We start from the raw sequence: 26,359 nt of genomic DNA on the forward strand, positions 1-26,359 counted from the left end.
GCCCCATGTGATCCTACTTAAGATGCAGGGTGGGTTTTTGTGTGTGTGTGTGTGTAAATAAACAGTTTCCTTTGATTAATTTTTTATATATAAAAGGCAAGATTACCATAATCCATTTTTTTTAAATGCATGAACAGGAAAATGAAAAATTATAATAGTTGTGTGCCTCCTCACCCAACTCCCATTTCCCAATTAAAATCCAATTTTTTTCCTCCTTGAGGTGAGAAAGTTTGTCTCCATTCCCTATAAAATAATAGCAATTTAAGAAATCCTACATAAATAATAAATGCCAATCCTCCGCAAAGGCTCCACTTTACCCTAGTTATTAATTTTGATCTCTTAATTATGATTTGAACCAATGGACAACAAATAGATTATGCTATCATATTAGCTAGCATTAGTTAGACTTCAGCCAGCATTTTTCCAACAACATTCAACAATAAATTTGGTGGGTGTTTATATTCTTTTCCTAGAAAAATATATGCACAGTAAGTATCATATAAATCCTTCAGTTTTTATAATAGCCTTCCCAAGATCTCTGGTTTGCTATCTAAGATACCCAAACAAATTACTCTTACATCTTCCTAGAATTAAATGTTGTTATTACTTTTATGATTGCATTTCTCTGAAGATCTAATTAGAGTACATCTACCAAGGCCCAATCACACTGAATTTTTACAACCAACTTATTGAGTATGTACCATGTTGCAGACATTGTATTATCATATATCTTATAACAAAAACTCTCTAAGGGAGTTATTATTCCAATTTGCCAGATGAACAAACTTAGGCCTGGAGAGGCTTAACCTCGATTTGCAGTACTAATCGATATCTGAATTACTAGGAGAGCTTTTAAAGCACATCAATTGAGAAACCAAGATGGCGGCATAGGTTAAACACCTAACCTACAGCCTGGCACAACAATTTCAAAAACACAACTAAAAGTCAAAACGGACATCATCCAGAACCACAGGAAAGCTGGCTGACTGAAATGCCCACAACTAGAAGGAAAGAGAAAACCACAAGGAAAATCAGAGAAGCCGTAAAAGCTTGAGGTATGGAGACACGGGCGGAGACACGAGCCCGCGCGCGTGCGGGGAAGACGGAGCCGGAGAGGAAGAGGCGGCTGACGGCCTGGCTGGCGTTCTCTGGCGGGAAGGAGATAAAAGCGCCAGATTGTGCTGAACCCCAGCTCCGACTGCACTGAACCCCAGTTCCGGGCGAAACCCTGGGAAGCCGGGCTCAGGCTGGGGGAGTCTGGGCTGTGGGGCGGAAGCACAGAGGAGTTGCGCCAGAGCCGCTCACGGGAATGTGCGCAGAGGAGGGACTGTTGCCTGTGCCGCTGGATTGCCCTAGCGGGAGGGAGACAAAAGCTCCTGACCATGCTGAACCCCAGTTCCAACTGCACTGAACCCCAGTTCTGGGAGAGACCCGGGGAAGCCAGGCTCATGCTGGGGAAAGCTGGGCTGTGGGGCAGAGGTGCAGAGAGGCGGCGAAGAGCAGAGCACCAGAGGCGCGCACGGGATTGTGCGCGGAGGATGGGCTGTTGACTGTGCCGCTGAGTCGCCCTGGTGGGAAGGAGACAAAAGCGCCAGACTGCGGTGAGCCCCAGTTCTGACTACAGGGAAACCCAGTTCCGGGTGAGAATCTGGGAATCCAGATTCATTGGGGGAGAGACTAGACTATTTGGCAGCGCGCGAAACTCCAGGGCACTTTTCTCTCAGAGGTGTTTGCTGGGAATACGGAGGGACACTGAGACACAGGAACCTCATAGGGCGGGGCTGACGGGAAGCCAAGGCGGTAGGCTCCGCCCTGTAACTCCGCCCCATCCAAGCTGAACACAGAGGCTTTTACAATTTTGCAAGTCTAGTTGAATGGGGCTGTCTCCCGGCATAGACACAGCTGATCCTCACAGCCAATTGGACTGGAGGTCACATCCTCCCAGTGTACCAACAGCAATCAAGGCTTAAGAACACCAAGACTTTGCACTCAGCCCACAAAGGGGGGTATCAAGAGCGACCACCTAGGGAGATTGGGGAAGCTGAGCGATAGGGAGGCAGCCAAAAGGGAAAGACACCGAAACAGGTCACGAATATAAGGGATGCTGTAATTCCTGCTGAGGGGCCTCAGGCAGTAGCTGACCTACACTCCATTGGAGACCCAGAAACGAGGGCATCTAGTGGTCAGTGTGAGATGACACCAGATTTCAACCACTCGCATAAGGGACACATTCAAGAGGCAGACGCAGTGAGCGCCAAAGCCTTGCTGCACCAAGACCCGGCCCATAAACGTGTCTCCCGCACAGCAACTCTTCCTTTATAGACACAGAGGGTCCGCACAGCCAAGTGGCCTGGAGGACAATTCCTCCCAGTGACACCAACAACAATCAAGACTTAACTATACAAACAAGGACCAAGATGGAGGCATAGGGCAGAAGCCTGATTGCTGCCTACCACAACAATTTTGAGACTACGACGGGAGAGCAGAGCAGACACCATCCAGAACCACCGGAGGGCTGACTGAGCAGATGCTCTACAACTAGAATAAAAGAGAGGGGTATGCGGGATGAAGCTGATGCCGATGACCCAAAGACCACACTTTAAAAACTACGGCTCAGGCGACACAATGGCGGCCTGGAACGTGCTCGGCGCAGTTCCCCCAGCGGTCTCCAGCTGAGGGGAAGGCTCCACTCGCTGCCGAGCACGGACAGACGAGCCCCTGGGAGACATGGGGTGGGAGACTACACGCTTGCTGACCGCCGAGTCCTTCAAGAATCTCAACGCCCCGGAAACGGCCAGGTGCGCACGCTCGGCGACCGGCCACCGCTGCAGACCCAAGGGCCGACGCAGCCACCCCGGACCAGCCCGCTGCCGCGCACCGGGCACACCGGAGCTTCGCCGAGCCCGCCGCCCAACGAGTTCTGCGGTGGCTGCCCTGGAGCTCTTAGAAAATGGCCGAAGGAATTGCTGAGAGGGAATTGACCAACAGGAATTGGGATCAAGAAGACAAAACCCCGCTGGGTCCTGGATCCGGGTGAAGCCGCACGCCCCTGGGTCCGGGTGAGGCTGGGAACTGGGTCAGGGTGAGGCTGGGTCCCGGGTCCGGGTGAGGCCACGCACCCCTGGGTCCGGGCGAGGCCATGCGCCCCTGGGTCCAGGTGAAGCTGAATCCTGGCTCTGGGCGAGGCCGTGTGCCCCTGGATCCGGTGAGGCTGGGTCCCAGGTCCGGGTGAGGCCGTGGGCCCCTGGATCCGGGTGAGGCCACGCGACCCTGGGTCTGGGAGAGGCCACGTGCCCCTGGGTCCAGGGGAAGCTAGATCCCGGGTCCGGGCGAGGCCATGCATCCCTGAGGCGGGGTCCCAGGCCTGGGAGAGGCCACGCGCCCCTGGGTCCGGGTGAGGCCATGCGCCCCTGGGTCCAGGTAAAGCTGAATCCTGGGTCTGGGCGAGGCCGTGTGCCCCTGGATCCGGGTGAGGCTGGGTCCCGGGTCTGGGTGAGGCCGTGGGTCCCTGGATCCGGGTGAGCCTGGCCCTGGGTCCGGGTGAGGCCGTGGACCCCTGGATCCGGATGAACCTGGGTCCCGGGTCCGGGTGAGGCCGTGGGCCCCTGGATCCGGGTGAGCCTGGTTCCCGGGTCTGGGTGAGGCCGTGGGCCCCTGGATCTGGGTGAAGCCACGTGACCCTGGGTCTGGGAGAGGCCACGCGCCCCTGGGTCCGGGTGAGGCCACGTGCCCCTGGGTCCGGGGGAAGCTAGATCCCGGGTCCGGGCGAGGCCGTGTGCCCCTGGATCCGGGTGAGGCTGGGTCCCAGGCCTGGGAGAGGCCACGCGCCCCTGGGTCTGGGTGAGGCCATGCGCCCCTGGGTCCAGGTAAAGCTGAATCCTGGGTCTGGGCGAGGCCGTGTGCTCCTGGATCCGGGTGAGGCTGGGTCCCGGGTCCGGGTGAGGCCGTGGGCCCCGGGATCCGGGTGAGCCTGGTCCCGGGTCCGGGTGAGGCCGTGGGCCCCTGGATCCGGATGAGCCTGGGTCCCGGGTCCGGGTGAGGCCGTGTGCCCCTGGATCCGGGTGAGCCTGGGTCCCGGGTCTGGGTGAGGCCGTGGGCCCCTGGATCTGGGTGAGGCCACGCAACCCTGGGTCTGGGAGAGGCCACGCGCCCCTGGGTCCGGGTGAGGCCACGTGCCCCTGGTTCTGGGGGAAGCTAGATCCCGGGTCCGGGCGAGGCCGTGTGCCCCTGGATCCGGGTGAGCCTGGGTCCCGGGTCCAGGTGAGGCCGTGGGCCCCTGAATCCGGGTGAGCCTGGCCCCGGGTTCGGGTGAGGCCGTGGGCCCCTGGATCCGGGTGAGCCTGGGTCCCGGGTCCGGGTGAGGCCGTGGGCCCCTGGATCCGGGTGATCCTGAGTCCTGGGTCCGGGTGAGGCCGTGGGCCCCTGAATCCGGGTGAGCCTGGGTCCCGGGTCTGGGTGAGGCCGTGGGCCCCTGGATCCGGGTGAGCCTGGGTCCCGGGTCCGGGTGAGGCTGTGGGCCCCTGGATCTGGGTGAGGCCACGCGACCCTGGGTCTGGGAGAGGCCACGCGCCCCTGGGTCCGGGTGAGGCCACGTGCCCCTGGGTCCGGGGGAAGCTAGATCCCGGGTCCGGGCGAGGCCGTGTGCCCCTGGATCCGGGTGAGGCTGGGACCCAGGCCCGGGAGAGGCCACGCGCCCCTGGGTCAGGGTGAGGCCACGCGCCTCTGGGTCCGGGTGAGGCCATGCGCCCCTGGGTCCGGATGAAGCTGAATCCTGGGTCTGGGCGAGGCCGTGTGCCCCTGGATCCGGGTGAGGCTGGGTCCCGGGTCCGGGTGAGGCAGTGGGCCCTTGGATCCGGGTGAAGCCGTGCCCCTGGGTCCGGCTGAAACCAAACCAGAGGGAGTCGGACCTGCATTACCACCATTTGTCCACCATCCAGAGCTGAGGGGTCAGTGCCGACATGTACTCATAAGGAACTGGTGGACATTGATATTGGGTCTCAAAAGAACTGTTGGTCCAGAAAGAAACTCACTACAGACTGATTCATTTGCCTGTCAGCATAACTATTATTGCTCGTTGCACATTCAATTCTTATAAGTATATCTCTAGTGACACATGATTTCGCTCATCTAGGGGAAATGATGAACAACATAGACTGATGAACAAGAACAGAACCAGAAACAAGGAGGCATCGATCGGACTATCGGGCCTCAGAGGGAGGATAGGGGAGGGTGGGGGGAGGGGGGAGAGATCAACCAAAGGTCTTGTGTGCATGCATATGAGCCTAATCAATGGTTAAGTTCAACAGGGGGTTGGGGCATCCATGGGGAGGGGTGTGGGATGGGAATGGGGGGATGAGGACAAATATGTGACACCTTAATCAATAAAGAAATTTAAAAAAAATAAAAATAAAAAATAAAGCACATCAATTCCTGAAATGGAGATATGCAGGCAGGAGAACTCTTTAGGCCATGCACCTGGTAACAAGCCGGAAGGAGCTGGGGGAAGCAGGGTGGGGCAAGGGGAGAGCTGTGATGCCATTGCACAATCCCACAGATTGTTCAACTTGGAATACTCTTCAAAGTTATAGCCAATGGAGGGGTAGGGCAGGCCATTGTACCATTCTTCTTCTTCTTCCTCTTCTTCTTCTTCTTCTTCTTCTTCTTCTTCTTCTTCTTCTTCTTCTTCTTCTTCTTCTTTTTTTTGATAAAGCAGAAGTAAGCATTTGTTGTTTTTGTCACACAAGGAAAATCCATCATTTTGTTCATATCTACCTTTGTTTTTATTTATTTTTTTTAGAAATGAACAGATACTTTATTAAGTAAGGTTCAATCTGCAACTGTGAGTTGTTATGACCTATAAATAAATGGCTACTGTAGCTTTTATTTTTTATAATTTTTATTTTATTTCATTATTGACAATATTATATATGTCCCCTAATCCCTCCTCTTTGCCCCCTTCCTACCAGTGCCTGCCCTGCCCCAAGCTTACACCACACTACTGTCTGTGTCCATTGCTTATGTATATGTGATATAAGTTCTTTGGTTCATCTCTTCTGGTCTTCCCTGCTCCTCCCCTCTGAGATATGTCAGTCTTTTCCATGCCTCCATGCCTCTGGGCCTCTTGTTTGTCAGTTTATTATGTTCATTAGATTCCACTTATAAGTGAGATCATGTGTTATTTATCTTCCTCTGACTGGCTTATTTCACTCAGCATAATACTCTCCAGGTCCATCTATGCTATCACAAAGGGTAAGAAATCCTTTTTTACAGCTTTTTTATTCTCTCATCTACTGATGGGCACTTGGGCTGCTTCCAGATCTTAGCTATTATAAATAACTAGAGGCCTGGTGCACGAAATTCGTGCACGGTGGGGGGTTGTCCCTCAGCCCAGCCTGTAACCTTGCCAATATAGGACCCCTCAAGGGATGTCCGACTGCCCGTTTAAGCCCGATCCCACCTCCGACTGCCCGTTTAGGCCCGATCCCATCGGGCCTAAACGGGCAGTCGGACATCCCTCTCACAATCCAGGACTGCTGGCTCCCAACTGCTTGCCTGCCTGCCTTCCTGATTGCCCCTAACCGCTTCTGCCTGCCAGCCTGATCACCCCCTAACCACTCTGCTGCCAGCCTGTTTGCCCCCAATTTCCCTCCTCTGCCAGCCTGGTCACCCCTAACTGCCCTCTCCTGCAGGGTTGATCACCTCCAACTGCCCTCCCTTGCAGGCCTGGTCCTTCTCAACTGCCCTCCCTTGCAGGCCGGGTGTCTCCCAACTGCCCTCTCCTGCTGGCCATCTTGTGGTGGCCATCTTGTGTCCACATGGGGGCAGGATCTTTGACCACATGGGGGCAGCTAAATTGTGTGTTGCAGTGATGATCAATCTGCACGTTACTCTTTTATTAGATAGGATGCTGCTATGAGCATAGGGGTGCATGTATTCTTTCTGATGGGTGTTTCAGACTTCTTAGGTTATGTTCTTAGAAGTAGGATCACTGGGTCAAACAGTAGTTCCATTTTTTATTTTTTGAGTAAATTCCGTACTGCTTTCCACAGAGGCTGCACCAGTCTGCATTCCCACCAGCAGTGCAGGAGGGTTCCCTTTTCTCCACATCCTCGCCAGCATTTGTTGTTTGTTGACTTATTGATGGTAGCCATTCTGGCAGGTCTGAGGGATATTCATTGTCCTTTTAACTTGCATCTCTCTGATGTTAGTGAGCTTGAGCAGTTTTTCATGTCTCTTGGCCATCTGTGTGTCCTCTTGAGAAGAGCCCATGCAGGTCCTGGGCCCATTTTTAAATTTGGTTGCCTTCCTTTTGTTGAGTTGTATGAGTTCTTTATATATTTTGGAAATTAACCCCTTATCAGGTGTGTCATTGGCAAATATGTTCTCCCATACAGTGGGCACCCTTTTCATTTTGGTGATGGTTTCTTTTGCTGTGCAGAAGCTTTTTAGTTTGATGCAGTCCCATTTGTTTATTTTTTCCCTTTGTTTCTCTTGCCCTACGAGATATATTGAAGAAAAGACTGCTCCATGAGATGTCTGAGATTTTAGTGCCTATGTTTTCTTCTAGGGTTTTTATGGTTTCACAACTTACATTTGAGTCTTTCATCCATTTTGAGTTTATTCTTGTGCATGGTATAAGTTGGTTGTACTCTTATTTGGTTGAACTTTGCAAGCAGGCTGCTCCAGGGAAGGCCGTCTCCTGCTGATGGGGCAATTCTCAGAGAGGAACTCAGCTGTGAGCTACCAGCAGCCGACATGTGCCGCAGTTGGGGGAGTGAGTGCCTGGGTCCCAAAAGCACGATCTGGGTGGCACCTCGCACAGTGCTATTTCTTTTTAATTCCAAGGATGATTGCAAAACAGTCGAAGCTCTACAGTATATCATGACATGCCTTTTTGGCATTGTTATCAACCAGGGACCCAGAGATCCTTGCCTACCTGTGGATTCATAGGTAATAGAACTGAAGTGTAGTACTGAGTCCCACCGCGGCATGACCTCACCTTTCCGAAGCATAGCACTATTTACCAAAAAAAGTCTTTCATTTTCATTTTTTTTATTCGAGACTAAAATCAACCTACCGAGGGGATCCAGTTTCACAGGATAGCACACCGAGATTCAAAGACCGTTTTCCATACTGTTTCCACAGAGGCTGCACCAGGCTGCCCAAGTCACACAGGCAGAAGGGTTCTTTGGCTGATTTTGCAGCCAATTCTCAGTTCACACAGACCCCGTTGCCTTGTGTATTTCAGCCTGTGTCCAACCTGCCAGGGTGTTCATAAAACCTCAACTTCCCTTCATCTCTAATTTCTGACAAACTTTTAAGCTTCTCTACAAAGTACAAGCGTCGCACATCCAATGACTTTAAATGGTGAAGCAAACAGAAACGGTACATCCCTGAATAAATGTCTGCTTTATAAGTCACCCTTAACAAGGAAACTTATTAAATTATGCATTTTAGCACAAAATAAACCGATGGGTTTCGACAACTATTACATCTTACTTACCCGTATGTTGTACTGGAAACAGATGAAATGTCATAGATATGAATGAACGTGCCTAAGAAAACTGTTTGTGCCCAGTATATCAAAGAAATACAAATATATCAATACATAATGTTCCTCTTTTTCCAATCTTCATGGAGTGTGCCCTTAGCCTCTGCATAGTTTTTCTTCAACATTACCAGGGGAATTCTTTTCCTCTTCTCTCTCTCTCTCTCTCTCTCTCTCTCTCTCTCTCTCTCTCTCTCTCCCTCCCTCCCTTTTTCACTTCCTCATTTTTGTGGAACCCCCCAAAAACCTGGGAAATCAGGTCCATAGGAATACATTGTTTCGAGAACTGACATGTCTAAAAAATTCTAGTCTACACTTATGCTTGATTTATTATTTGACTAGAAATAGAATTCTAGATTGTAAATCATTTATTCATTTTAAGCTAATTTTCCATTGTCTTCTATCCTCCAGGGTAGTTGTTGAGGAACTTGACGCCATTCTGATCCCTTCAGTATATAATCCATCCCACGATCCTCTCTTCCTTCTCCTTATTCCTACAAATCCCTGAAATGTCACAATGAATATATTTAACATATCTATTTGTTGGACAAAATGTGGTATTTCATTATTCATTGAAATCTTGGGGAAATTTCAACTGGAAGTCCAGGAGTCACTTTCTGGATTCTTTTCTACATACTGAGGCAAAAATCCCTGCAACACTAATGTTCTTACTAAGTGGCAAAAGCCACCAGACACAGGACACTGGTTAAATTAGGCCCATTTGTCAAATAGATTGAATTCTGTTCACATTGACTCCATTTGTCAAATGAGACTACTCTTCCCACTTAGATGTGATTTTGCTCCCCACTTGCATTTACTTAATGCCATAGAGGAAAGTAGATGGCTTGGGGTGGACGCCAAAAAATGAAAGTGTTTAGTGCGTATTTCTATTGTAATACACCAAAATATAAAATTTGTTTAAGCCTAGTAATGTAATGAAAAATTAGAAAGCATTGCTGGAAAAATTCATATAATCCTAAAGAAATAGATATATTAGTTTTGAGTTGTCTCATAAATTCACACATGTTCTTGAAGTGAAATTCATGACCGTGTACATGATTTGGTTTAGCAATTAATCCTAAATAGGATAAAGATGTCAAAACATAAAAAGGGTCCTATAAATATTTTTAAGCAGAGATCATTACAAATCACAATGTCCAAAGAAGCCCAACTCTAATTCGCAGCATCATCACTTTTACACTTGGTTAGTCCCCTTGTGAAACTCTGCACACTTAACCCTTTTGAATATGCAACTCTTCCCCCTGAAACTCTCACTGGTACAGCCCGCTCTGTAGCCTCCTCTCCCCTCATGTTCCAGCCATATGGACCACCTAACGATGCTCACAGCTCTAAGCTTTACCTATACCACTTCTTCTCATTTCTCTTTATATTCACCTTATGTTTGTCACTTAAAACTCCCTTCCAAGTTCACCTTCCCTGGAGACCCTGCTTGAGCCTGAATGTGACTTAGATTTCTAGACTCTATGCATTTTTTTCACCCTGTTGTTACGTTTTAAAATTGTTTAGAACATTTTAAGGTTACTTATCCCCCTACCCCGACCCCGCTACCTGCTTCCCAAAGCTTCCTCCGGACAGATGTCATGCCTATCTTCTTTGAGTCTCCATCTCCTAGAATAAGATGGTTGGCTCAGATCAATTCAGAGAGCTTGTAAGCACCAGAGCCAATCAGAGATTATTGCGGTAGGTTGAACATAGAAAAAAGCAAAAAAGGTGTTGGTGAAAACAAATCAAGACAAGGTAGAAGGCAAGAATCATGAGAGGTTAGTGTGAATTGTGGATCTGGGTGACCCTGCGGGAAGTGAAGATGTGCCCAGAGGAAAATGGCTTAGGAGGGGAGGACAATAAAGACATCTTCCAGGGATGCGGATGGAGGGGCGCACTGGACCCTGAGAGAGAGAATACGCATGGAAAGAAATGGGGGTGTCTCTTTCTTTTTCTACTGAAGCTCATAGATTGGCTGAGATTTCAGAGGAAAAGAATCTGGTGCGAGTTGTGTGAGACATGGATGTGGGAAAGGAGCCGGGGAAGCAGAGCCAGTGAAGGGAGGATAGGGGCGGGGAGAGCGCCCTCTCTCAGTGCGCCGGGGAAGTGGCGGGAGGCGCCTCCTGGAAGAGGATGTCCAGACAAGAGCATCTGGCGAGAAAGGGTAGCAGGATTGGGGTGGGAACCCACTGAGTATCTTGGAGGCAGGTGTCAGACCAAGGGCTCTGAGGAAGGAATGGGGGAGGAAATGCAGAAGGACACACTGAACACCCCTGAGGGGGCAGTACTGTGAAGTGAAGAGGAAGTGAGCTTTTGAATATATAGCAAAGACGAGGAAAGGTTACTTAGATTTCTTTGAAATTATTTCCCAAAGCATACAGGATATGCCATTTGCAATCTTTACACTTTTATTTTATTTATTTATTTTTTTAATGTATTCATGACTTTTTTGTAGATTATGCTAACATTTGTGGAAATGAAGGAGACAGGCTGTATACGCTTAGAATACCTGGAAGAGTGTACAACTAGCTAACTTTCATTGACTCTCATTAAGACCAAGTGGTCCTGGGTAGATTTAAGTGGGCATGATTAACTCTAGTGTCCATGTCTTTTTGTAACTTTAAAAAAAACACACGTTTTTATTGAATTTATTGGGGTGACATTGGTTAGTAAAATTATGTAGGTTTCCGGTGTACAATTCTATAACACGTCATCTGTATGGTGTGTTCACCACCCCAAGCGAGTCTCCCATCACCATTCATCCCCCTGTTTACCCTCTTCCATCTTTCCTCACCCCGTTGTCCCTCTGGTAATCACCATATTATTACCTGTGTCTATAGGTGTTTTTATTTTTTTTATTTTTGTTGTTTGATCCTTTCACTTTTTTCACACAGCTTGCAATCCACCTCTCCTCTGACAGCTGTCAATCTGTTCTCTAGCCGAGTCTTTTTCTATTTTGTTTGTTAGCAAAGTTTGTTCATTGGATTCCAAATATGAGTGAGATCTATGGTACTGGTCTTTCTCTGACTGACTGATTTCACGCAGCATAATCCTCTCCAGGTTCATACATGTTGTCTCAAAGGGTAAGAGATCCTTCCTTTTTACACTTTTAAATTTGCAATTGGTCTTACAGTATTTGTCCCACTGACCGTGGTTAACAGATGGAGGTGATCAATGGCAGCACATATTTGTGTAATCGAGATAATATGGATTTTTGCTTCCTCATAATGCTGAAGCTAATGGAGAATGAGAAAGCACACGGAAGTATTGTGTAAAAGTATTTTACAACATATCTTTATTTAATTTATTTCTTTAAAAGCATTTCTACTGGGTATTCTGTACTCTAATTTTCTGATTCTGAATATTTGAATTCTGCCTGCATCCACCCCTAAACAGTAAAGAGACGACTCATAAAACAGGAAAGATTTTTTCCGAGGGACCTTATACTGTGTTTCTACTCAGAGCCTTGAGCCATAAAGTAAAAGTCACGCTCCTTGATGCCGGAAAGGTTAAAGCTGTCTAACTCGGAGAAGGATTTTTGAAATGACGATGTGAGTTCCCTGATTAAATAACTTCACCAGGACTTTCAGAAATGATGGAAATTAACAGTGGGCCAGGTTTGTCCACCATGAAATATACATATAAATGTATAATGCCATGTTATTGCTACATAGTACTTTACCAAAGAACTTTGACAGAAGCCTCCAAAGTAAACCTGTACAATGAAGGCCAGCAGCATCCTAGATGAAGAGTGGGTTTGTATTGGTGGTAGGAGTGAGGGGAGGGGACCTGCCGCATCAGTGGCCCAGCTTCTCCCCTGAATTACACGTCTCGGAGAGGCTACGCAGAAGGAGCTCGGCTATTCCGTGTGCCTCGCCATTTATTTCCAGAAAAGCAACCCTGGCCAGGTAGTCTCTACTACCAACTGTGGTAGAGATTATTGTTTTTGTTGCTAGTGTACACTGTTACCCTGTTTTCCTCCGTGAAACACTCTACCATCAATCTCAGTCCAGGTGGTTAAAGAAGTCTTGCTATCAGCCTGAGCTGCAGAGATGTGCATGTGACTCATGCCTGGCTCATCAGAAGACTCCATTCTCCCAGCGCAGGTATTAGTTCAGGGGAGGTCACAGGTCCCTTTTAAAGCCACATACCTTTTTTCTATTTCCTGGAAGGTGTGCGATGCAAGCCTAGAGCTGTTAAGAGCCACTTTGTCATCATGAGGGGTGACTGAGCATGTTGTCAGCACATGGGAATCCAGTTATATAAGTTCTCATGAAAAACTGAAACACTTTTCAGAATAAAGCAGTAGCATTAGTATGCTACCACAGATCTACTAATCTGGTTCCTAGGTTTATATTGTATCAGCCTCTTCCACGCCTATGGCTTCTGCTTACTCATGGTTCTTAATTACTGTTCTCTCTCTCTCTCTCTCTCTGTTAGCTTCTGCAGCATGGGGAGCGGGCCTCCCTCTGTGGGAGGCGACCGGGCTCATCAGGGGAAGGCACCAGCCCCATCACCCCGCTGCTGCAGCCACTGCCAGCCACCGCAGCTGCCAAGGTGTTTTCATCAACACGGACTCCAGTCCCTTCAACAAGAAAAAATGACAGCTTTCTCTAGGCATTTTCAAGATGTGTCTTTCATAGGATCTGACCTTTCTTTCTTTCTCTTCTTTTTTTTATCCTCACCTGAGGATATGTTTCCATTGATTTTTAGAGAGTGTGGAAGAGAGAGGGAAAGACAGAGAGAAACATCAGTGTGAGAGGGACACTTTGATTGGTCGCCTCCTGCATGAGCCCTGACCTGGGCCCCGGCCAGGGAGGAGCATGCAACCTAGGTACATACCTTTGATCAGAATCGAACCCGGACCCTGCAGTCAGCAGGCTGAGGCTCTATCCACTGAGCCAAAGTGCCTAGGGCAGGCTATGACATTTCTTAGCCCTTCAGCAGCGGACCTTCATTTTTTTCTCCAGGAGTGAGGTGGAAAAACCCTAGATCACCTTTTTGGATTCTTATTACCCAAGTTACCAAGAACATTACCAGTGGCGTACAGGGAGCTTAGCCAATGAGCAGTCAGAAAAGGTGTTTCCTCTGCAGCTCACAGAGGCAGGTCTGCTGGCAAGCCGAAGCTGGCACCCACCCCGTCTCCGGGCCTGCTCAAGCCTCCGCTGTGGCTTGGGCAGAGCCCCCCCCCCCCCCCCCCAGCTATGCTCAAGTCTCTGCCATGGCTTGGGAAGGACCCCCTGGCTATGATCAAGCCTGTGCCTCAGTTTGGGCATGGCCCCCTGGCTCTGCTATGGTCCTGCTCAAGCTTCTGCCGCCCCGCCCACGGCTGCTCGGTGCCAAGGCCCATAGGCCAAGAGTGGCCAGGGGTGTTCTGGGACCCTGGCCACTCAGGGCCTACGAGTGGGCCTACAGGCTCTGAGTGGCCTGGGTCCCGAGGATGTTCCTGGGACCCAGGCTGCTAGGTGCCTGTGTATGCAAATTAACCTGCCATCTTTGTCTGGTTAATTTGCACACTCACTCCTGATAGGCTGGTTGGTGTTGCGGAGATACGGTCCATTTGAATCTTTCTCTTTTATTAGTGTGTGTGTGTGTGTGTGTGTGTGTGTGCACGCGCGCGCGCACTAGAGGCCCGGTGCATGAAATTTGTGCACAAGGGTGGGGGGCAGTCCCCTCAGCCCAGCCTGTACTCTCTCCAATCTGGGACCCCTCGGGGATGTCTGACTGCAGGTTTAAGCTTGATCCTGGGGATCGGGCCTAAACCGGCAGTCAGACATCTCTCTCACAATCTGGGACCACTGGCTCCCAACTGCTCACCTGCCTGCCTGCCTGATTTCCCCTAACTTCCCCCCTTCCAGGCTAGTTGCCCCACATGGCCCTCTGTTCAGTCATTTGGTCATTCCTCACTTACCTCCCTGCCGGCCTGGTCGCCCCATGCAGCCTGTTTGGTCAACCATTTGGTTGTTTCAGTTGCAACGGTCTCTTAGGCTTATATATATATATGCTATAGGGGAAGAAAAACTTATACCCTCTGAGGTTCAGTGGCAGGGCCTGAGAATTAAGCTAACATAAGACAAATTAATAGGAGAAAAGCATATGTTCTATTTAATATTTTTACGTTCACACAGGAATATCTATAAGGAAAAGGAAGATCCAAAGAAGTCTTTTAGGCCCCAAAGTGTCATATCTTATTAAATGAGGAACGATAAATTGTGAGAATGTGAAGAGGGGCTTGGGCTTGGGGCAGTAAATTGTGAGACAGTGACTAGGAAATATATGGGGAAACTAATGAAAGCTAAGAATTATTTTTGTAAGTTTGTTCCTACAGGTACATTTAAGTGTTGACTCACAGTCTCCAGGATAAGAATGGTTTTCTATTCTGAGTGCAGGGAGAGCACATATCTCAGGGGAAATCTTCTGAGCTGTATTTTAGACAGAAAGGAGGTCAGAGAGCCCTTCCTGCCTCTGCAGTTTCTCAGGTACCTTCCACTCAAAATAAGCAATATGCCGAAGTGGCACTGCTTTGGAGGAGCATGTTCTGAACCCCTTCAATACTTTCTTTATAGTATACTACAGTTCCAGTGCATGAAATTCATGCATGGGTAGGGTCCCTAGGCCTGGCCAGCGATCAGGGCTGATCGAGGCCTTCCTTCTGGCTGCTGGCTGGGGCCTTCCTTTGTTCTGTGCCAGCCCCTGGTGGTCAGCACACATCATAGCGAGTGATCAAACTCCCGGTCTCCTGGTCGAACTCCAGAGGGGACACTTTACATATTAGCCTTTTATATATATATATATATATATATATATATATATATATATATATATATATATACTAGAGGTCCGGTGCACAAAATTCGTGCACTTGGGTGGGTCCCTCAGCCTAGCCTGCACCCTTTTGCAGTCTGAGAGCCCTGGGAGGATGTCCAACTGACGGCTTAGTGGGTCTAAGCTGTCAGTCAGACATCCTTAGCATTGCCATGGAGGCAGGAGAGGCTCCCACCACTGCCGCTGTGCTCGCCAGCTGTGAGCCCGGCTTCTGGCTGAGCGGCGCTCCGCCTGTGGGAGCACATTCACCACCAGGGGGCAGCTCCTGCGTTGAGTGTCTGCCCCCTGGTAGTCAGCGTGCATCATAGTGACCAGTCATTCCACCCTACAGTCATTTGCATATTAGCCTTTTATTATGTAGGATACGCTGTAGATGAGGCCCCCTAGAACCATAAGAAATGCAAAAAATTCACTGTTAACTCATTCTCGAATTGCCCCCACTTAAAATCAAATTGCCCCCCTGTGGGGCGTGTGCTGCATCTTGGGAATCACTGGGCTTGACTCTTTTCCTCTCTGAGCTTTATTTCTGAATACATAGGCATATACCATGGGAATTGTAATCTCTTCTTCACCTACCTCACTAGGTTGTCATGAGGAGGCTCTGAGCTAATAAACCTAGAAATGTTTCATTAAGTAAGTGATGTCTAAACGGGAAGGGATTGTTATTTTTAAGCTCACGGGTACCCTCACAGGTAGCAGGTGCTGATGAGGGGAGGAGGGCATGATTGTTTCCTGGGACTGTAGCTATGGAAACTTTGCAGAGGGTTCTGCAGGCCTCAGGGGGCGGGCTCTGGCCAGCAGCCCTGTCGCATGGTGGTCGTCCCTGGAGCCATTGGTGGGGGGCAGGGCATTAGGGGGGCGGCGAGGCCTAAGGGAGAGTAACTGTCAAACCTTCCCGCTTTGCGCCATTCTTTAAATTGTATGTGGCTGTTTCGCAGCTGTACCTGCTCAGGGTGGGGCTCCAGTCTCCTGGAGTGGGGTGGGGGCTGGGCGAGGGCAGAGCCAGGTGGCTAGGAGGGTGGGTTTAGCCACGCCCCCAGCGAGGTTCAGCATGCTTCTGCTGTGGAGATGGTGCTGCTGCTGTTGGGGGTGGTGGGGGGGAAGGGTCTGACCCTGGGGGGCCGCTCAGACCTGCTGCCTCCACCCAGGTCTGGAGTTGTAGGGAGGAGAGGCGTGCTCAGCCCCAGCGGAGGGGGCCTGGCAGCAACAGGCCGCAGGCCCCGGGTGCCTCAGGGATGCTAACGGGTGGTTGCTGGTGTGCTATTGTTGTGGGCGCCCCTGGCAGTCGTGGCAGGGGAAGAGTCGCGACCCACAGGTTGAGAACCGCTGCTGTAGAGCCTAAGACCATCAAAAAACACAGATATTTACATTACGATTCATTAACAGTAGCAAAATTACAGTTATGAAGTAGCAACGAAAATAATGTTATGGTTGGGGGTCACCACAACATGAGGAACTGTATTAAAGGGCCGCGGCATTAGGAAGGTTGAGAACCACTGCTCTAGACTGTGCACACTATTAACCTTTCCTCTCTAATGGTCCTGGGCTACTCGGCCTCTCATGCCACAGGCCGTTGGCTCCCTTCATGCCCAGGCTAGAGTCAAGTCTTCCTTTGTGTCAGGGCCAATCTCTAGGCAGCTCGCCTCTGCCCAGGGTGGCATGGTGGCCAGCAGGCAGGAAAGGACTTCTGTCCTCTTGGGGCTCTTCCCAGCATTCAGGAGAAAGATATATAACTTCAAGTGATTATGTCCTCCTTCAACAGGGATGCTTGGTGACACAATTAGCTGCTTATGCTGGAGGGGGGCGTACTGCTGGTTGCTTCCTTTCCCTTTCCCTTCCCCCCTGCAGGCAGCCCATGCAGATGTCTCTTTCCATTGTTATCAGATGTACTTTCTTCATAGCACCTCTCATAGCACAATGCTTTCTTCACAGCACAGTGCTTACTTAAACAAAGAAACACGCTAGTATTTATCTCCTCTGTTCCCATAGGTCAGGAAGTATAATCTGGATCATCAGCAGGTTCTGGCGGTGGTAGGCCATTTATAACTATTTTTCACAAAAAGAAATGAATGAATAATTCCCTTAGCTGAATTTCTCCTTTAGAGAAAGTCTGAAATAGAGGTGAAAGGGGAAATGCTCAGGAACCAAAATGAGTGATTTATGAAGACAAAGAAAATGACCATTGAGAGTGCTACATAAGCTATGGCAACCAAATCAACTCGAATATTATCTTCCATTAATATAGTTGTCACCTTATCTACGCAGTGGATGCCTGAAATGGCAGATAGTAACAAACCCTAGATGGACCCTATACATACATACCTTTACACATAAAGGAAGCATGTTATAGCTCCTCTGGAATGTATTCAAATTCCCAGCATCACTACTTTTGTGTGTTGGGTCATTATGAAGTAGAATAAGTACTGCAATCCTGCAACAGTCAATCTTGTAAAACCAGGCAGCTGACAGGGACAAAGGAATGATTCATATCTTGGGAGGGATGAGCAGGACAGCCTGAGATTTCATGATGATACTCAGAACAGTATGCAATTTAAAACTTATGAATTGTTTATTTCTGGAATTTTCCATGTAATATTTTCGGATCACAGGTTATGTGGGTAACTGAAACCACAAGAAGTGAAATCACAGACAAGGGGGGACTACTGTATTGCCTAAAATAAATGTTCTATAGATAAGGTGACCATAAGTCACAATTTGTTTGGGACAGTCCTCATTTGCCCCTGTTGACCAGGCAATCTGTCTAGTTTAGCATTTGTCTGGGATAATCCTATCTAATAAAAGAGTAATATTCAAATTAACCATCACTCCACTATACCCACAAGCCACGCCCACAAGCCATGCCCACAAGCCAATCAGAGTGAGTATGCAAATTAACCCCAACCAAGATGGCTGTGGCCACAGAGAGCAGGAGGAAGGCTTGGGTTTCCCTGGCAATGGAGGAAGCCAAGCTTTCCGCCTGTCCTTGCCCGCCTAGGCCTCCTCTCAAGGGTACAAAGTTTCAATTATAGAAGGTAAATAACTTCCAACAGAAATGGCGGCAGCCATGGAGCTGGAAGAGCAGGAGGCTAGGGTTGCCCCGGGCGATGGAGGAAGCCAAGCTTCTGCAGCCCTGGCCAGCTCAGGCCTTCACTCCAGGCTACAAAGTTTCAATTATAGAAGATACATAAATTCCAACAGAACTGGCTGCCGCCATGGAGCAAGCAGGAGGCTTGGCTCCACTCGAAGCTACAGAGTTTCAATTGTAGAAGATAAATAAACCCCAGATACTAGGGCCTCCACTTGGGTCGCCGGGGGGCATGGCTGGCCTGCAAACCACCACAGGCCCCTCACCCAGGCCACCCCACGCCCCAAGGGAACCCCCACCCTGATCCAGGACACCCTTCAGGGCAAACCAGCTGGCCCCCACCCATGCACCAGGCCTCTATCCTATCTAATAAAAGAGTGATATGCAGATTGACCATCACTCCAACACACAAGATGGCTGCCCCCATGTGGTCAAAGATTCTGCCCCCATGTGGACACAAGATGGCCACCACAAGATGGCCAGCAGGGGAGGGCAGTTGGGAGGGACCAGGCCTGCAAGGTAGGGCAGTTGTAGGTGATCAACCCTGCAAGGGAGGGCAGTTGAGAGGGACCAGGCCTGCAAGGGAGGGCAGTTGGGGGCAATCAACCCTCCAGGTGAGGGCAGATAGGGGTGACCAGGCCTGCAGAGGAGGGAAGTTAGGGGCAAACAGGCTGGCAGGGGAGCAGTTAGACATCAATCAGGCTGGCATGGGAGTGGTTAGGGGGTGATCAGGCTGGCAGGCAGAAGCGGTTAGGGGCAATCAAGAAGGCAGGCAGGTGAGCAGTTGGGAACCAGCAGTCCTGGATTGTGAGAGGAATGTCCGACTGCCCGTTTAGACCCGATCCCACTGGCAGTCGGACATCCCTCGAGGGGTCCCAGATTGGAGAGGGTGTAGGCTGTGCTGAGGGACACACCCCCCTCCCATGCATGAATTTTGTGCACCGGGGCCTCTAGTCCTATATAATAAAACTAGAGGCTTGATGCACGAAATTCATGCAAGGGGCTTGGCCCTCACAGCCGCGGCGGCTTGCCTTAGCCCTCGCAGCCCTGGCTTCATCCGGAAGGTTGTCTGGAAGGTTGTTCAGATGTCCAGTCTAATTAGCATATTATGCTTTGACTAGGGGCCCAGTGCACGAAATTTGTGCACTGGAGGGTGGGTCCCTCAGCCCAGCCTGCCCCCTCTCACATACTGGGAGCCCTCAAGGGAAGTCCTACTGAGGCGACTGGGCTGATCAGGGGAAGGCACCAGCCCCATCACCCCACTGCTTGCAGCCACTGCCAGTCACCGCAGCCACCAAGGTGTTTTCATCAACACGGACTCCAGTCCCTTCACCATGAAAAAATGACAACTTTCTTTAGGCATTTTCAAGATGTGTCTTTCATAGGATATGACATTTCTTTCTTTCTTTTTTTTTTCTTATCCTCACCTGAGGATATGTTTCCATTGAATTTTAGAGAATGTGGAAGAGAAAGGGAAAGACAGAGAGAAACATCAAAGTGAGAGGAACACTTTGATTGGTTGCCTCCTGCATGAGCCCTGACCTGGGCCCCAGCCAGGGAGGAGCCTGTCCTTGATCAGAATCAAACCGGATGTTGTGGTCGGCAAGCCTAGGCATTATCCACTGAGCCAAACTGGCTAGGGCAGGATATGACATTTCTTAGCCCTCCAGCAGCGGACTTTCATTTTTTTCTCCAGGAGTGTGGTGGAAAAACCCTAGATCACCTTTTTGGATTCTTATACCCAAGTTACTAAGAATATTACCAGTGGCATACAGGGAACTTAGCCAATGAGCGGTCAGAAAAGATATTTCCTCTGTAGTTCACACCAATCGCCTCTGATCTCTGGCTCTGCCCCTGCCAAGGCCTAAAGCTTCTGGCCTGGGCAGGGACCCCCCAGCTCCCTACGATCACTGACTCCAGCCCTGCCAAGGCCTAAAGCCTCGGGGCCTGGGCAGGGGACCCCCAGCTCCCTCCTATCGCCCTATCACCTGGCTCCTCCCCTGCCCAGGTCCAAAGCCTCTGGCCTGGGCTTGGGGCCTGGACAGGGGACCCCCAGCTCCCTCCTATCGCCAGCTATATCCCTGCCAGGCCTATAGCCTCGGGGCCTAGGCAGGGGCACCTTAGCTCCATCCGATTGCCCGGCTCTGCCCCTGCCCAGGTCCCAATCCTCTGGTTGGGGCTTGGGGCCTGGGCAGGGGATCCCCAGCTCCCTCCAATCACCTGGCTCCGCCCCTCCCCAGGTCCCAAGCCTCTGGCCGGAGCTTGGGGCCTGAGCAGGGACCCCCAGCTCCCTCCGATCGCCTGATCACCCAGCTCCGCCCCTCCCCAGGAGCCCCCTGGCTCAGGCCCTTCCCAGGTTGCTCAGGACCTACCTTGGAGTGACCTGGGTGCTGAGAAAGTTCCCAGGACCCAGGCTGCTGGGTGCCTACGTATGCAAATTAACCTCCATCTTTGTTGGGTTAATTTGCATACTCACTCTGATTGGCTGTGGGTGTAGTGGAGGTACTGTCAATTTACATGTTTGTCTATTATTAGGTATGATTATTTTAGAAGGGTAATATGCAAATCGACCCAAAGGCAGAACGATCAGTCACTATGATGTGCACTGACCACCAGGGAACAGACGCTCAATGCAGGAGCTGCCCTAAGCCTGTAGGCCCTGATCGCCTGATCGGGGCCTGATGGCCAACCTCTTGGTCCCTTTCCCCAGCCAGCAGGCTCCAATCGCCTATAGGGAGCAGGGAACTGTAGGTGGGTGGCGGTGGATGAAGGCAGTGCCAGGCCAAAGCCCCCACCCCGCTGGTCACCCCACACACAGAGGAATGGGCTGGCAAGTGGGTGGGAACGGCCAACCTTTCGGTCATTCCCCCTGGCCAGCAGACTCCAATCTCCTGATGGCGAATGGGAAACTAGGGGTGGGTGGGGGCAGCGGCAGGGGGCAGCTGCCGGCAGCCAGTGAAGATGGCCCTGATTGCAGGCCAGGCCTAGAGACTGTACCCATTCATGAATTTCGTGTGCCGGGCCTCTAGTGCGATATAATCTAAAAGACAATCATTGATGACTTGTCTCCCATTTCTCTGACTTCTTCCAGACATAAGGTCACTTTCAAGGATAGTGTTAGGGTTGTCAAAGGAGGAACACATGAGGCCAAAGTGGTAAAGGATTATAAATTTATTAGGTCATCTGGCTACCAAAGGGGCTGAGCCCCAAAATGACGCCAGCACCCAGGGACAGGGAGTCAGATTTTTAAAGGACTCTAGGCGGAGCATTCCCTGGGCAGATCCTGATCCTAGGAAGGTCCGGAAGGGAATGATAATAGTCTTACCAAGTGGAATGTGGTCTAAGTGAAAGGGAATGTCAGTTGTGAAGTGGTCTAAAGGTCAGTTCCCAGGGGAGGGGGTGTTGATGCAATTATTTGATCAGACCTAACAGATAGCATGCCCAGGGCTTCCTGATAACACCAACTGTGCTCAGAGATGGCATAGTCTCAGGGGATCGTGGGAGAAGCTCTTGGTGCTGCCACCCATGATGACCATACTTGGTGTGCCAGTCAAACGTGCCATAGACCCTGCCATTTGCTTCAACATGTACTAAGTTGCAGCTGCAATTAGGGAATTGGAGGATAAGATAAAATGAAAGGTTAGGGGGGTGCGTGTGAATTAGTACCTCCTTTCATTCTTAAAGTATAAATTACATGGATACCTTATCCAGAAACTTCATTCTTTTCTATTTTTAATTTCATTTTCTCATTGTATTTTTGGCAAGTACTTGTGGTTCTGTAATTGTTTATAAATGTTCTGTTGAACACCTAGATCCCAGCACTAGCTGTAGATATTGAGATTCAATAGGTCTGAGGTTGGATCCAGGAATCTGCATTTCAACATGTTTATTCCAGGATTCTGACACGAGAGTTTTACAGAACACCCTTGGAGGAGAGCATGGCTTGCCACAGAGGGGCAGTGCATTCCCACAGGCTGGGTGTAGCAGCAGCAAGAATCCTGGACCTGAGCGAGGGTCAAGTATGTGAGGAAGAGGAAAAATGGGAACCTAAAAAGGATGGAGCCGGAACCTGCTGCTCAAACTCCTGGTAATCCCTGCCTTGGGTTTGCAAGGCCTCTGAATAGGAAAGATACCATTGATCTGATGTGTGGCATACATGTTACCTTACTTATTACCAAGTGTCTCTAAATTTCAACTACACGCCCAATAGCAAACACATTGGGTGGCATTTCTCCCTGAAGTTCAGGTCAGGATGATTTGAGGACCTGAGATCTAGTCTGCTATACTTCAGTCCCTGACTGTAGGTGGACAGTGGCACTTTCTTCAAGCCATTGTGGGTCTCTCTAAAGCTGCTAAACTAAATCTCATTTAATTGTAGAAGTGTGTTGTGTAGGTATGATGTTTGTGTATGGCATCTATATAACAGCACATACATATGCGATGGCAGTTGAAGAGTATATTTCCAAAAAATCCAGGAATAATACTGAAAAAGATTCTTTGCTGGACTAAACTTTAGTTAAGCTCCATACCTTTCTTAAACCCCAGATCTGTCCACTTCCTTGTAAATTCCAGTTTTCTCAAGAACCCTGCTAAGTCAGTTTTAGTAAGAGTCATTCATCTGCATTTCTTTCTTTCTTTTTTAAATATATTTTTATAGATTTCAGAGGGGAAAGGAAAGAGACACAGACAGATAGACAGAGAGAGGGAGAGAAACATCAGTGGTGAGAGAGAATCATTTATGTGCTGCTTCCTGCAGGCCCCACAGTGGGGATCAAGCCCACAAGCCAGGCATGTGCTCTGACCGGGAATCAGTCAAACAGTGACTTCCTGGTTCATAGATTGACGCTCAACCACTGAGCCATGCTGGCCAGGCCCTTCTGCATTTCTTACTGCCTTCAATATCTAATCCAGTTCCTCATCCTCCACCATACCCCTGATTGTCTTATCTGAAGATTCTCTTACCTCAGTTTAGCCAGAATAGTCCTACTCTTGACGTTTCTCTTACTTCTCTATGCCCTGAACCCCCACCCTGCTCCTTGGCTATAAATCCTCCCTCACTTCTGTGATATTCAGAATTGCGCCTGGTTCTGTACTGAGGATCTCCTCCCCTATTGCAATAGTCCTGAATAAAATCTGCTTTCGCTGCTTTAACTTTTTTCCAGGTCTAGTTGTTTTTTTGTTTTTGATAATTCTGTTATTTAGATTGAGATAATATGGGCAATATTTAAATATTTATTTAATCTCCACAGGTTGGAAATATAAAACTTCATTGTGTATTTAAATACATAAATGGCTATTATAAATTTTCATTTAATGTCAACAGATTGGAAATTAAAAACCTGATTGTGAATTTACATAAATACACATTATAGATTTTGATTTAGAAGGGACATATTTCTCTGAGATCTGAAAACATCCTGTTTTTTTGTTGTTGTTGATTTTTTTGTTTTTGTTTAAAAAACAAACCAAAAAAATCAAACTATCTGTTATATTTGCCATGCCCAAGAGAAAATATTCCTAGTTGGGTTGATTTTCATTAGTTTAAAGACATTGTGCTAAATATTTTTCAACCATAACAGCTACAGGAATATTTTTTCTTTTTCCAAAAGGCCCGTTTAGAATATTCCTTGACTGTTGAGTGCCCGGATGGTGCAAAAATGAATCAAGATGCTGCCCCGGGAGTTGGGTGTCACTCAGTGTCCCCATGTGCCTGCAAAGTATTTCTACATGAATAGAAAAAGAAAGCTAACCTGACCAGTGATATTTGTTAAATGTCAGCATTTGAAAAGAACAACAAAAGCAGATTTAAGTGAAATTTAGAAAGTTCTGGAAGTAGCAGTGAGACACTGCAGAAAGGAGAACACTGAGGGGGGTCCTCTCTCCTCCATTTACTGGGTGTGTGAAAACGTCACATCTTGGAGGAGGAGAGATGAGTAAAATTGTGTTTTGTGCTTAATTGTGTAATGTTTCAGAGTTTTGTCCGTGATTGGGGATGATGATAGCTATATATGGTTGTTGGAGGAAAGTCTCAAAAGTCTAAATTCAGGATTGATTCCGAAGAACTGACACTCGTAGCCTTATTCAAATTCATAAGAGCTTTAATAGGAGAAACTTACATGTGCAGGCAAAGGAGCTGCTGCCAGTGGCGGCTGGCTGGGAGGAATCTGCCCTCCTCCCAGGACAGGATCCCTTCTACAGGTTTTACTATAGGTTAATAGTAAAACCATGTGGTGGGTAGTCATGCAGACCTCAATTAACAGGTAACATCAGGCAGTTATCACACTCTATGCATTCATTAGCCTCCTTCCTGGGGGCATGACATTTATCTCTGGGCAGCATTTGGCTTTCTGGGTAGTCAGCCAAGCCTGAGGCTACAGAGAGTTAAACAGTCACAGAGAATTAAACAGAGTCCACCATTTCCCAGATGCCTTTACTGCTGGAGCCTCTTTCTTTTTTTCCTTTTTATATATTTTATTGATTTTTTACAGAGAGGAAGAGAGAGGGATAGAGAGTTAGAAACATCGATGAGAGAGAAACATCGATCAGCTGCCTCTTGCACACCCCCTACTGGGGATGTGCCCGCAACCAAGGCACATGCACCTGACCGGAATCGAACCTGGGACCCTTGAGTCTGCAGGCCGACGCTCTATCCACTGAGCCAAACCATTTTCGGCTGGAGCCTCTTTCTAATGTGAGTTCCCCTATATTGTGGTCCCAGAGGAACAAGCTCAATCGCATGGGGGACTATTTATAAAAGCAGCAGATTCTAGCACAAAACTTTGGAGTTGGAATTCCTGATTCCCCCAAGGCCGTGGTCTGCAGCAAACAGCAGCTCGAGAGCCACTTGCAGCTCTTTGGCCCCTTGAGTGAGGCTCTTCTACAAAATACCACGGCCTGGGCGAGTCTATTTTGAAGAAGTGGCGTTAGAAGAAGTTTAAGTTTAAAAAATTTGGCTCTCAAAAGAAATTTCAATCGTTGTACTGTTGATATTTGGCTCCGTTGACTAATGAGTTTGCCGACCACTGCCCCAAGGGGAAGGAAGGAGAGAGCTGAGGGAGCAGCAATGGGCATGTGGAAGGTGCTGAACAACCTCCTGAGTCCAGGTCTTGGGGTCTGAAATCTTGGACCTGTATTCCTGGCCCCACTGATTCTAGCTGGGTGACCTTAGGCAAGAAACTCGAAGACTCTTTGATTTTCTAAACGGTTGAGCTAAAATATTTACTTCTCAACAGTGTTTTTAGGATTAAGAAGTAGCACCTAAACAGGCTAGACAAGTGCCTGGTGTTGGCAGCACTCAGCACCTGCTGAATGTTGTTAAAGTAATTCTCCAGGCAGAACACAAGATGACAATCAACAGCAGTGCGTGCACTTCATTAACTAAGAACTCTTTTGACGGAACGTACTCTGAAATTTTCTCTTTTGATTTCTGAGGCTTTTATAATTATGATCAAAATGCCCACGGGTGACCCCTTTTAAGCCTTTTCTTTTTAATCCTTTGTTAAGAGAGTGGATTCAATTAACTTCTCTCTCCAGCAGATTTTCTAAAGAATATTTTGAAGCATAGTTTTCCCAGAGAAAACTGTTGTGGGGGAAAAAAAAAGAAAAGGAGTGACATGGAGTTAGGTGGGGGCAGGGGTTTCAATAGTCAAAGAAAGCTTGGGAAACTCTAGATTAAATTATTTTTGAAGACTTTCAAAAAATCTTATTGATTTATTACTTTTTAATTAATTAATGATGGCAAATTATTAGTTAATAGGTATTAAAAATACCTATTTAGTGTTTATTCTGGGTCAAGCATTGTTGTAAGTGCTTTATAAATACTAACATAACTAATCCTATGAGGTAGAAGATATCCTCATTTTAGTAGTAACAAAACAGAGAGGTTAAGTACGTAGCCT

The sequence above is a fragment of the Cnephaeus nilssonii genome (assembly GCF_951640355.1).
Source record: "Cnephaeus nilssonii genome assembly, chromosome: 1".
NCBI classification, from domain to species: Eukaryota; Metazoa; Chordata; class Mammalia; order Chiroptera; family Vespertilionidae; genus Cnephaeus; species Cnephaeus nilssonii.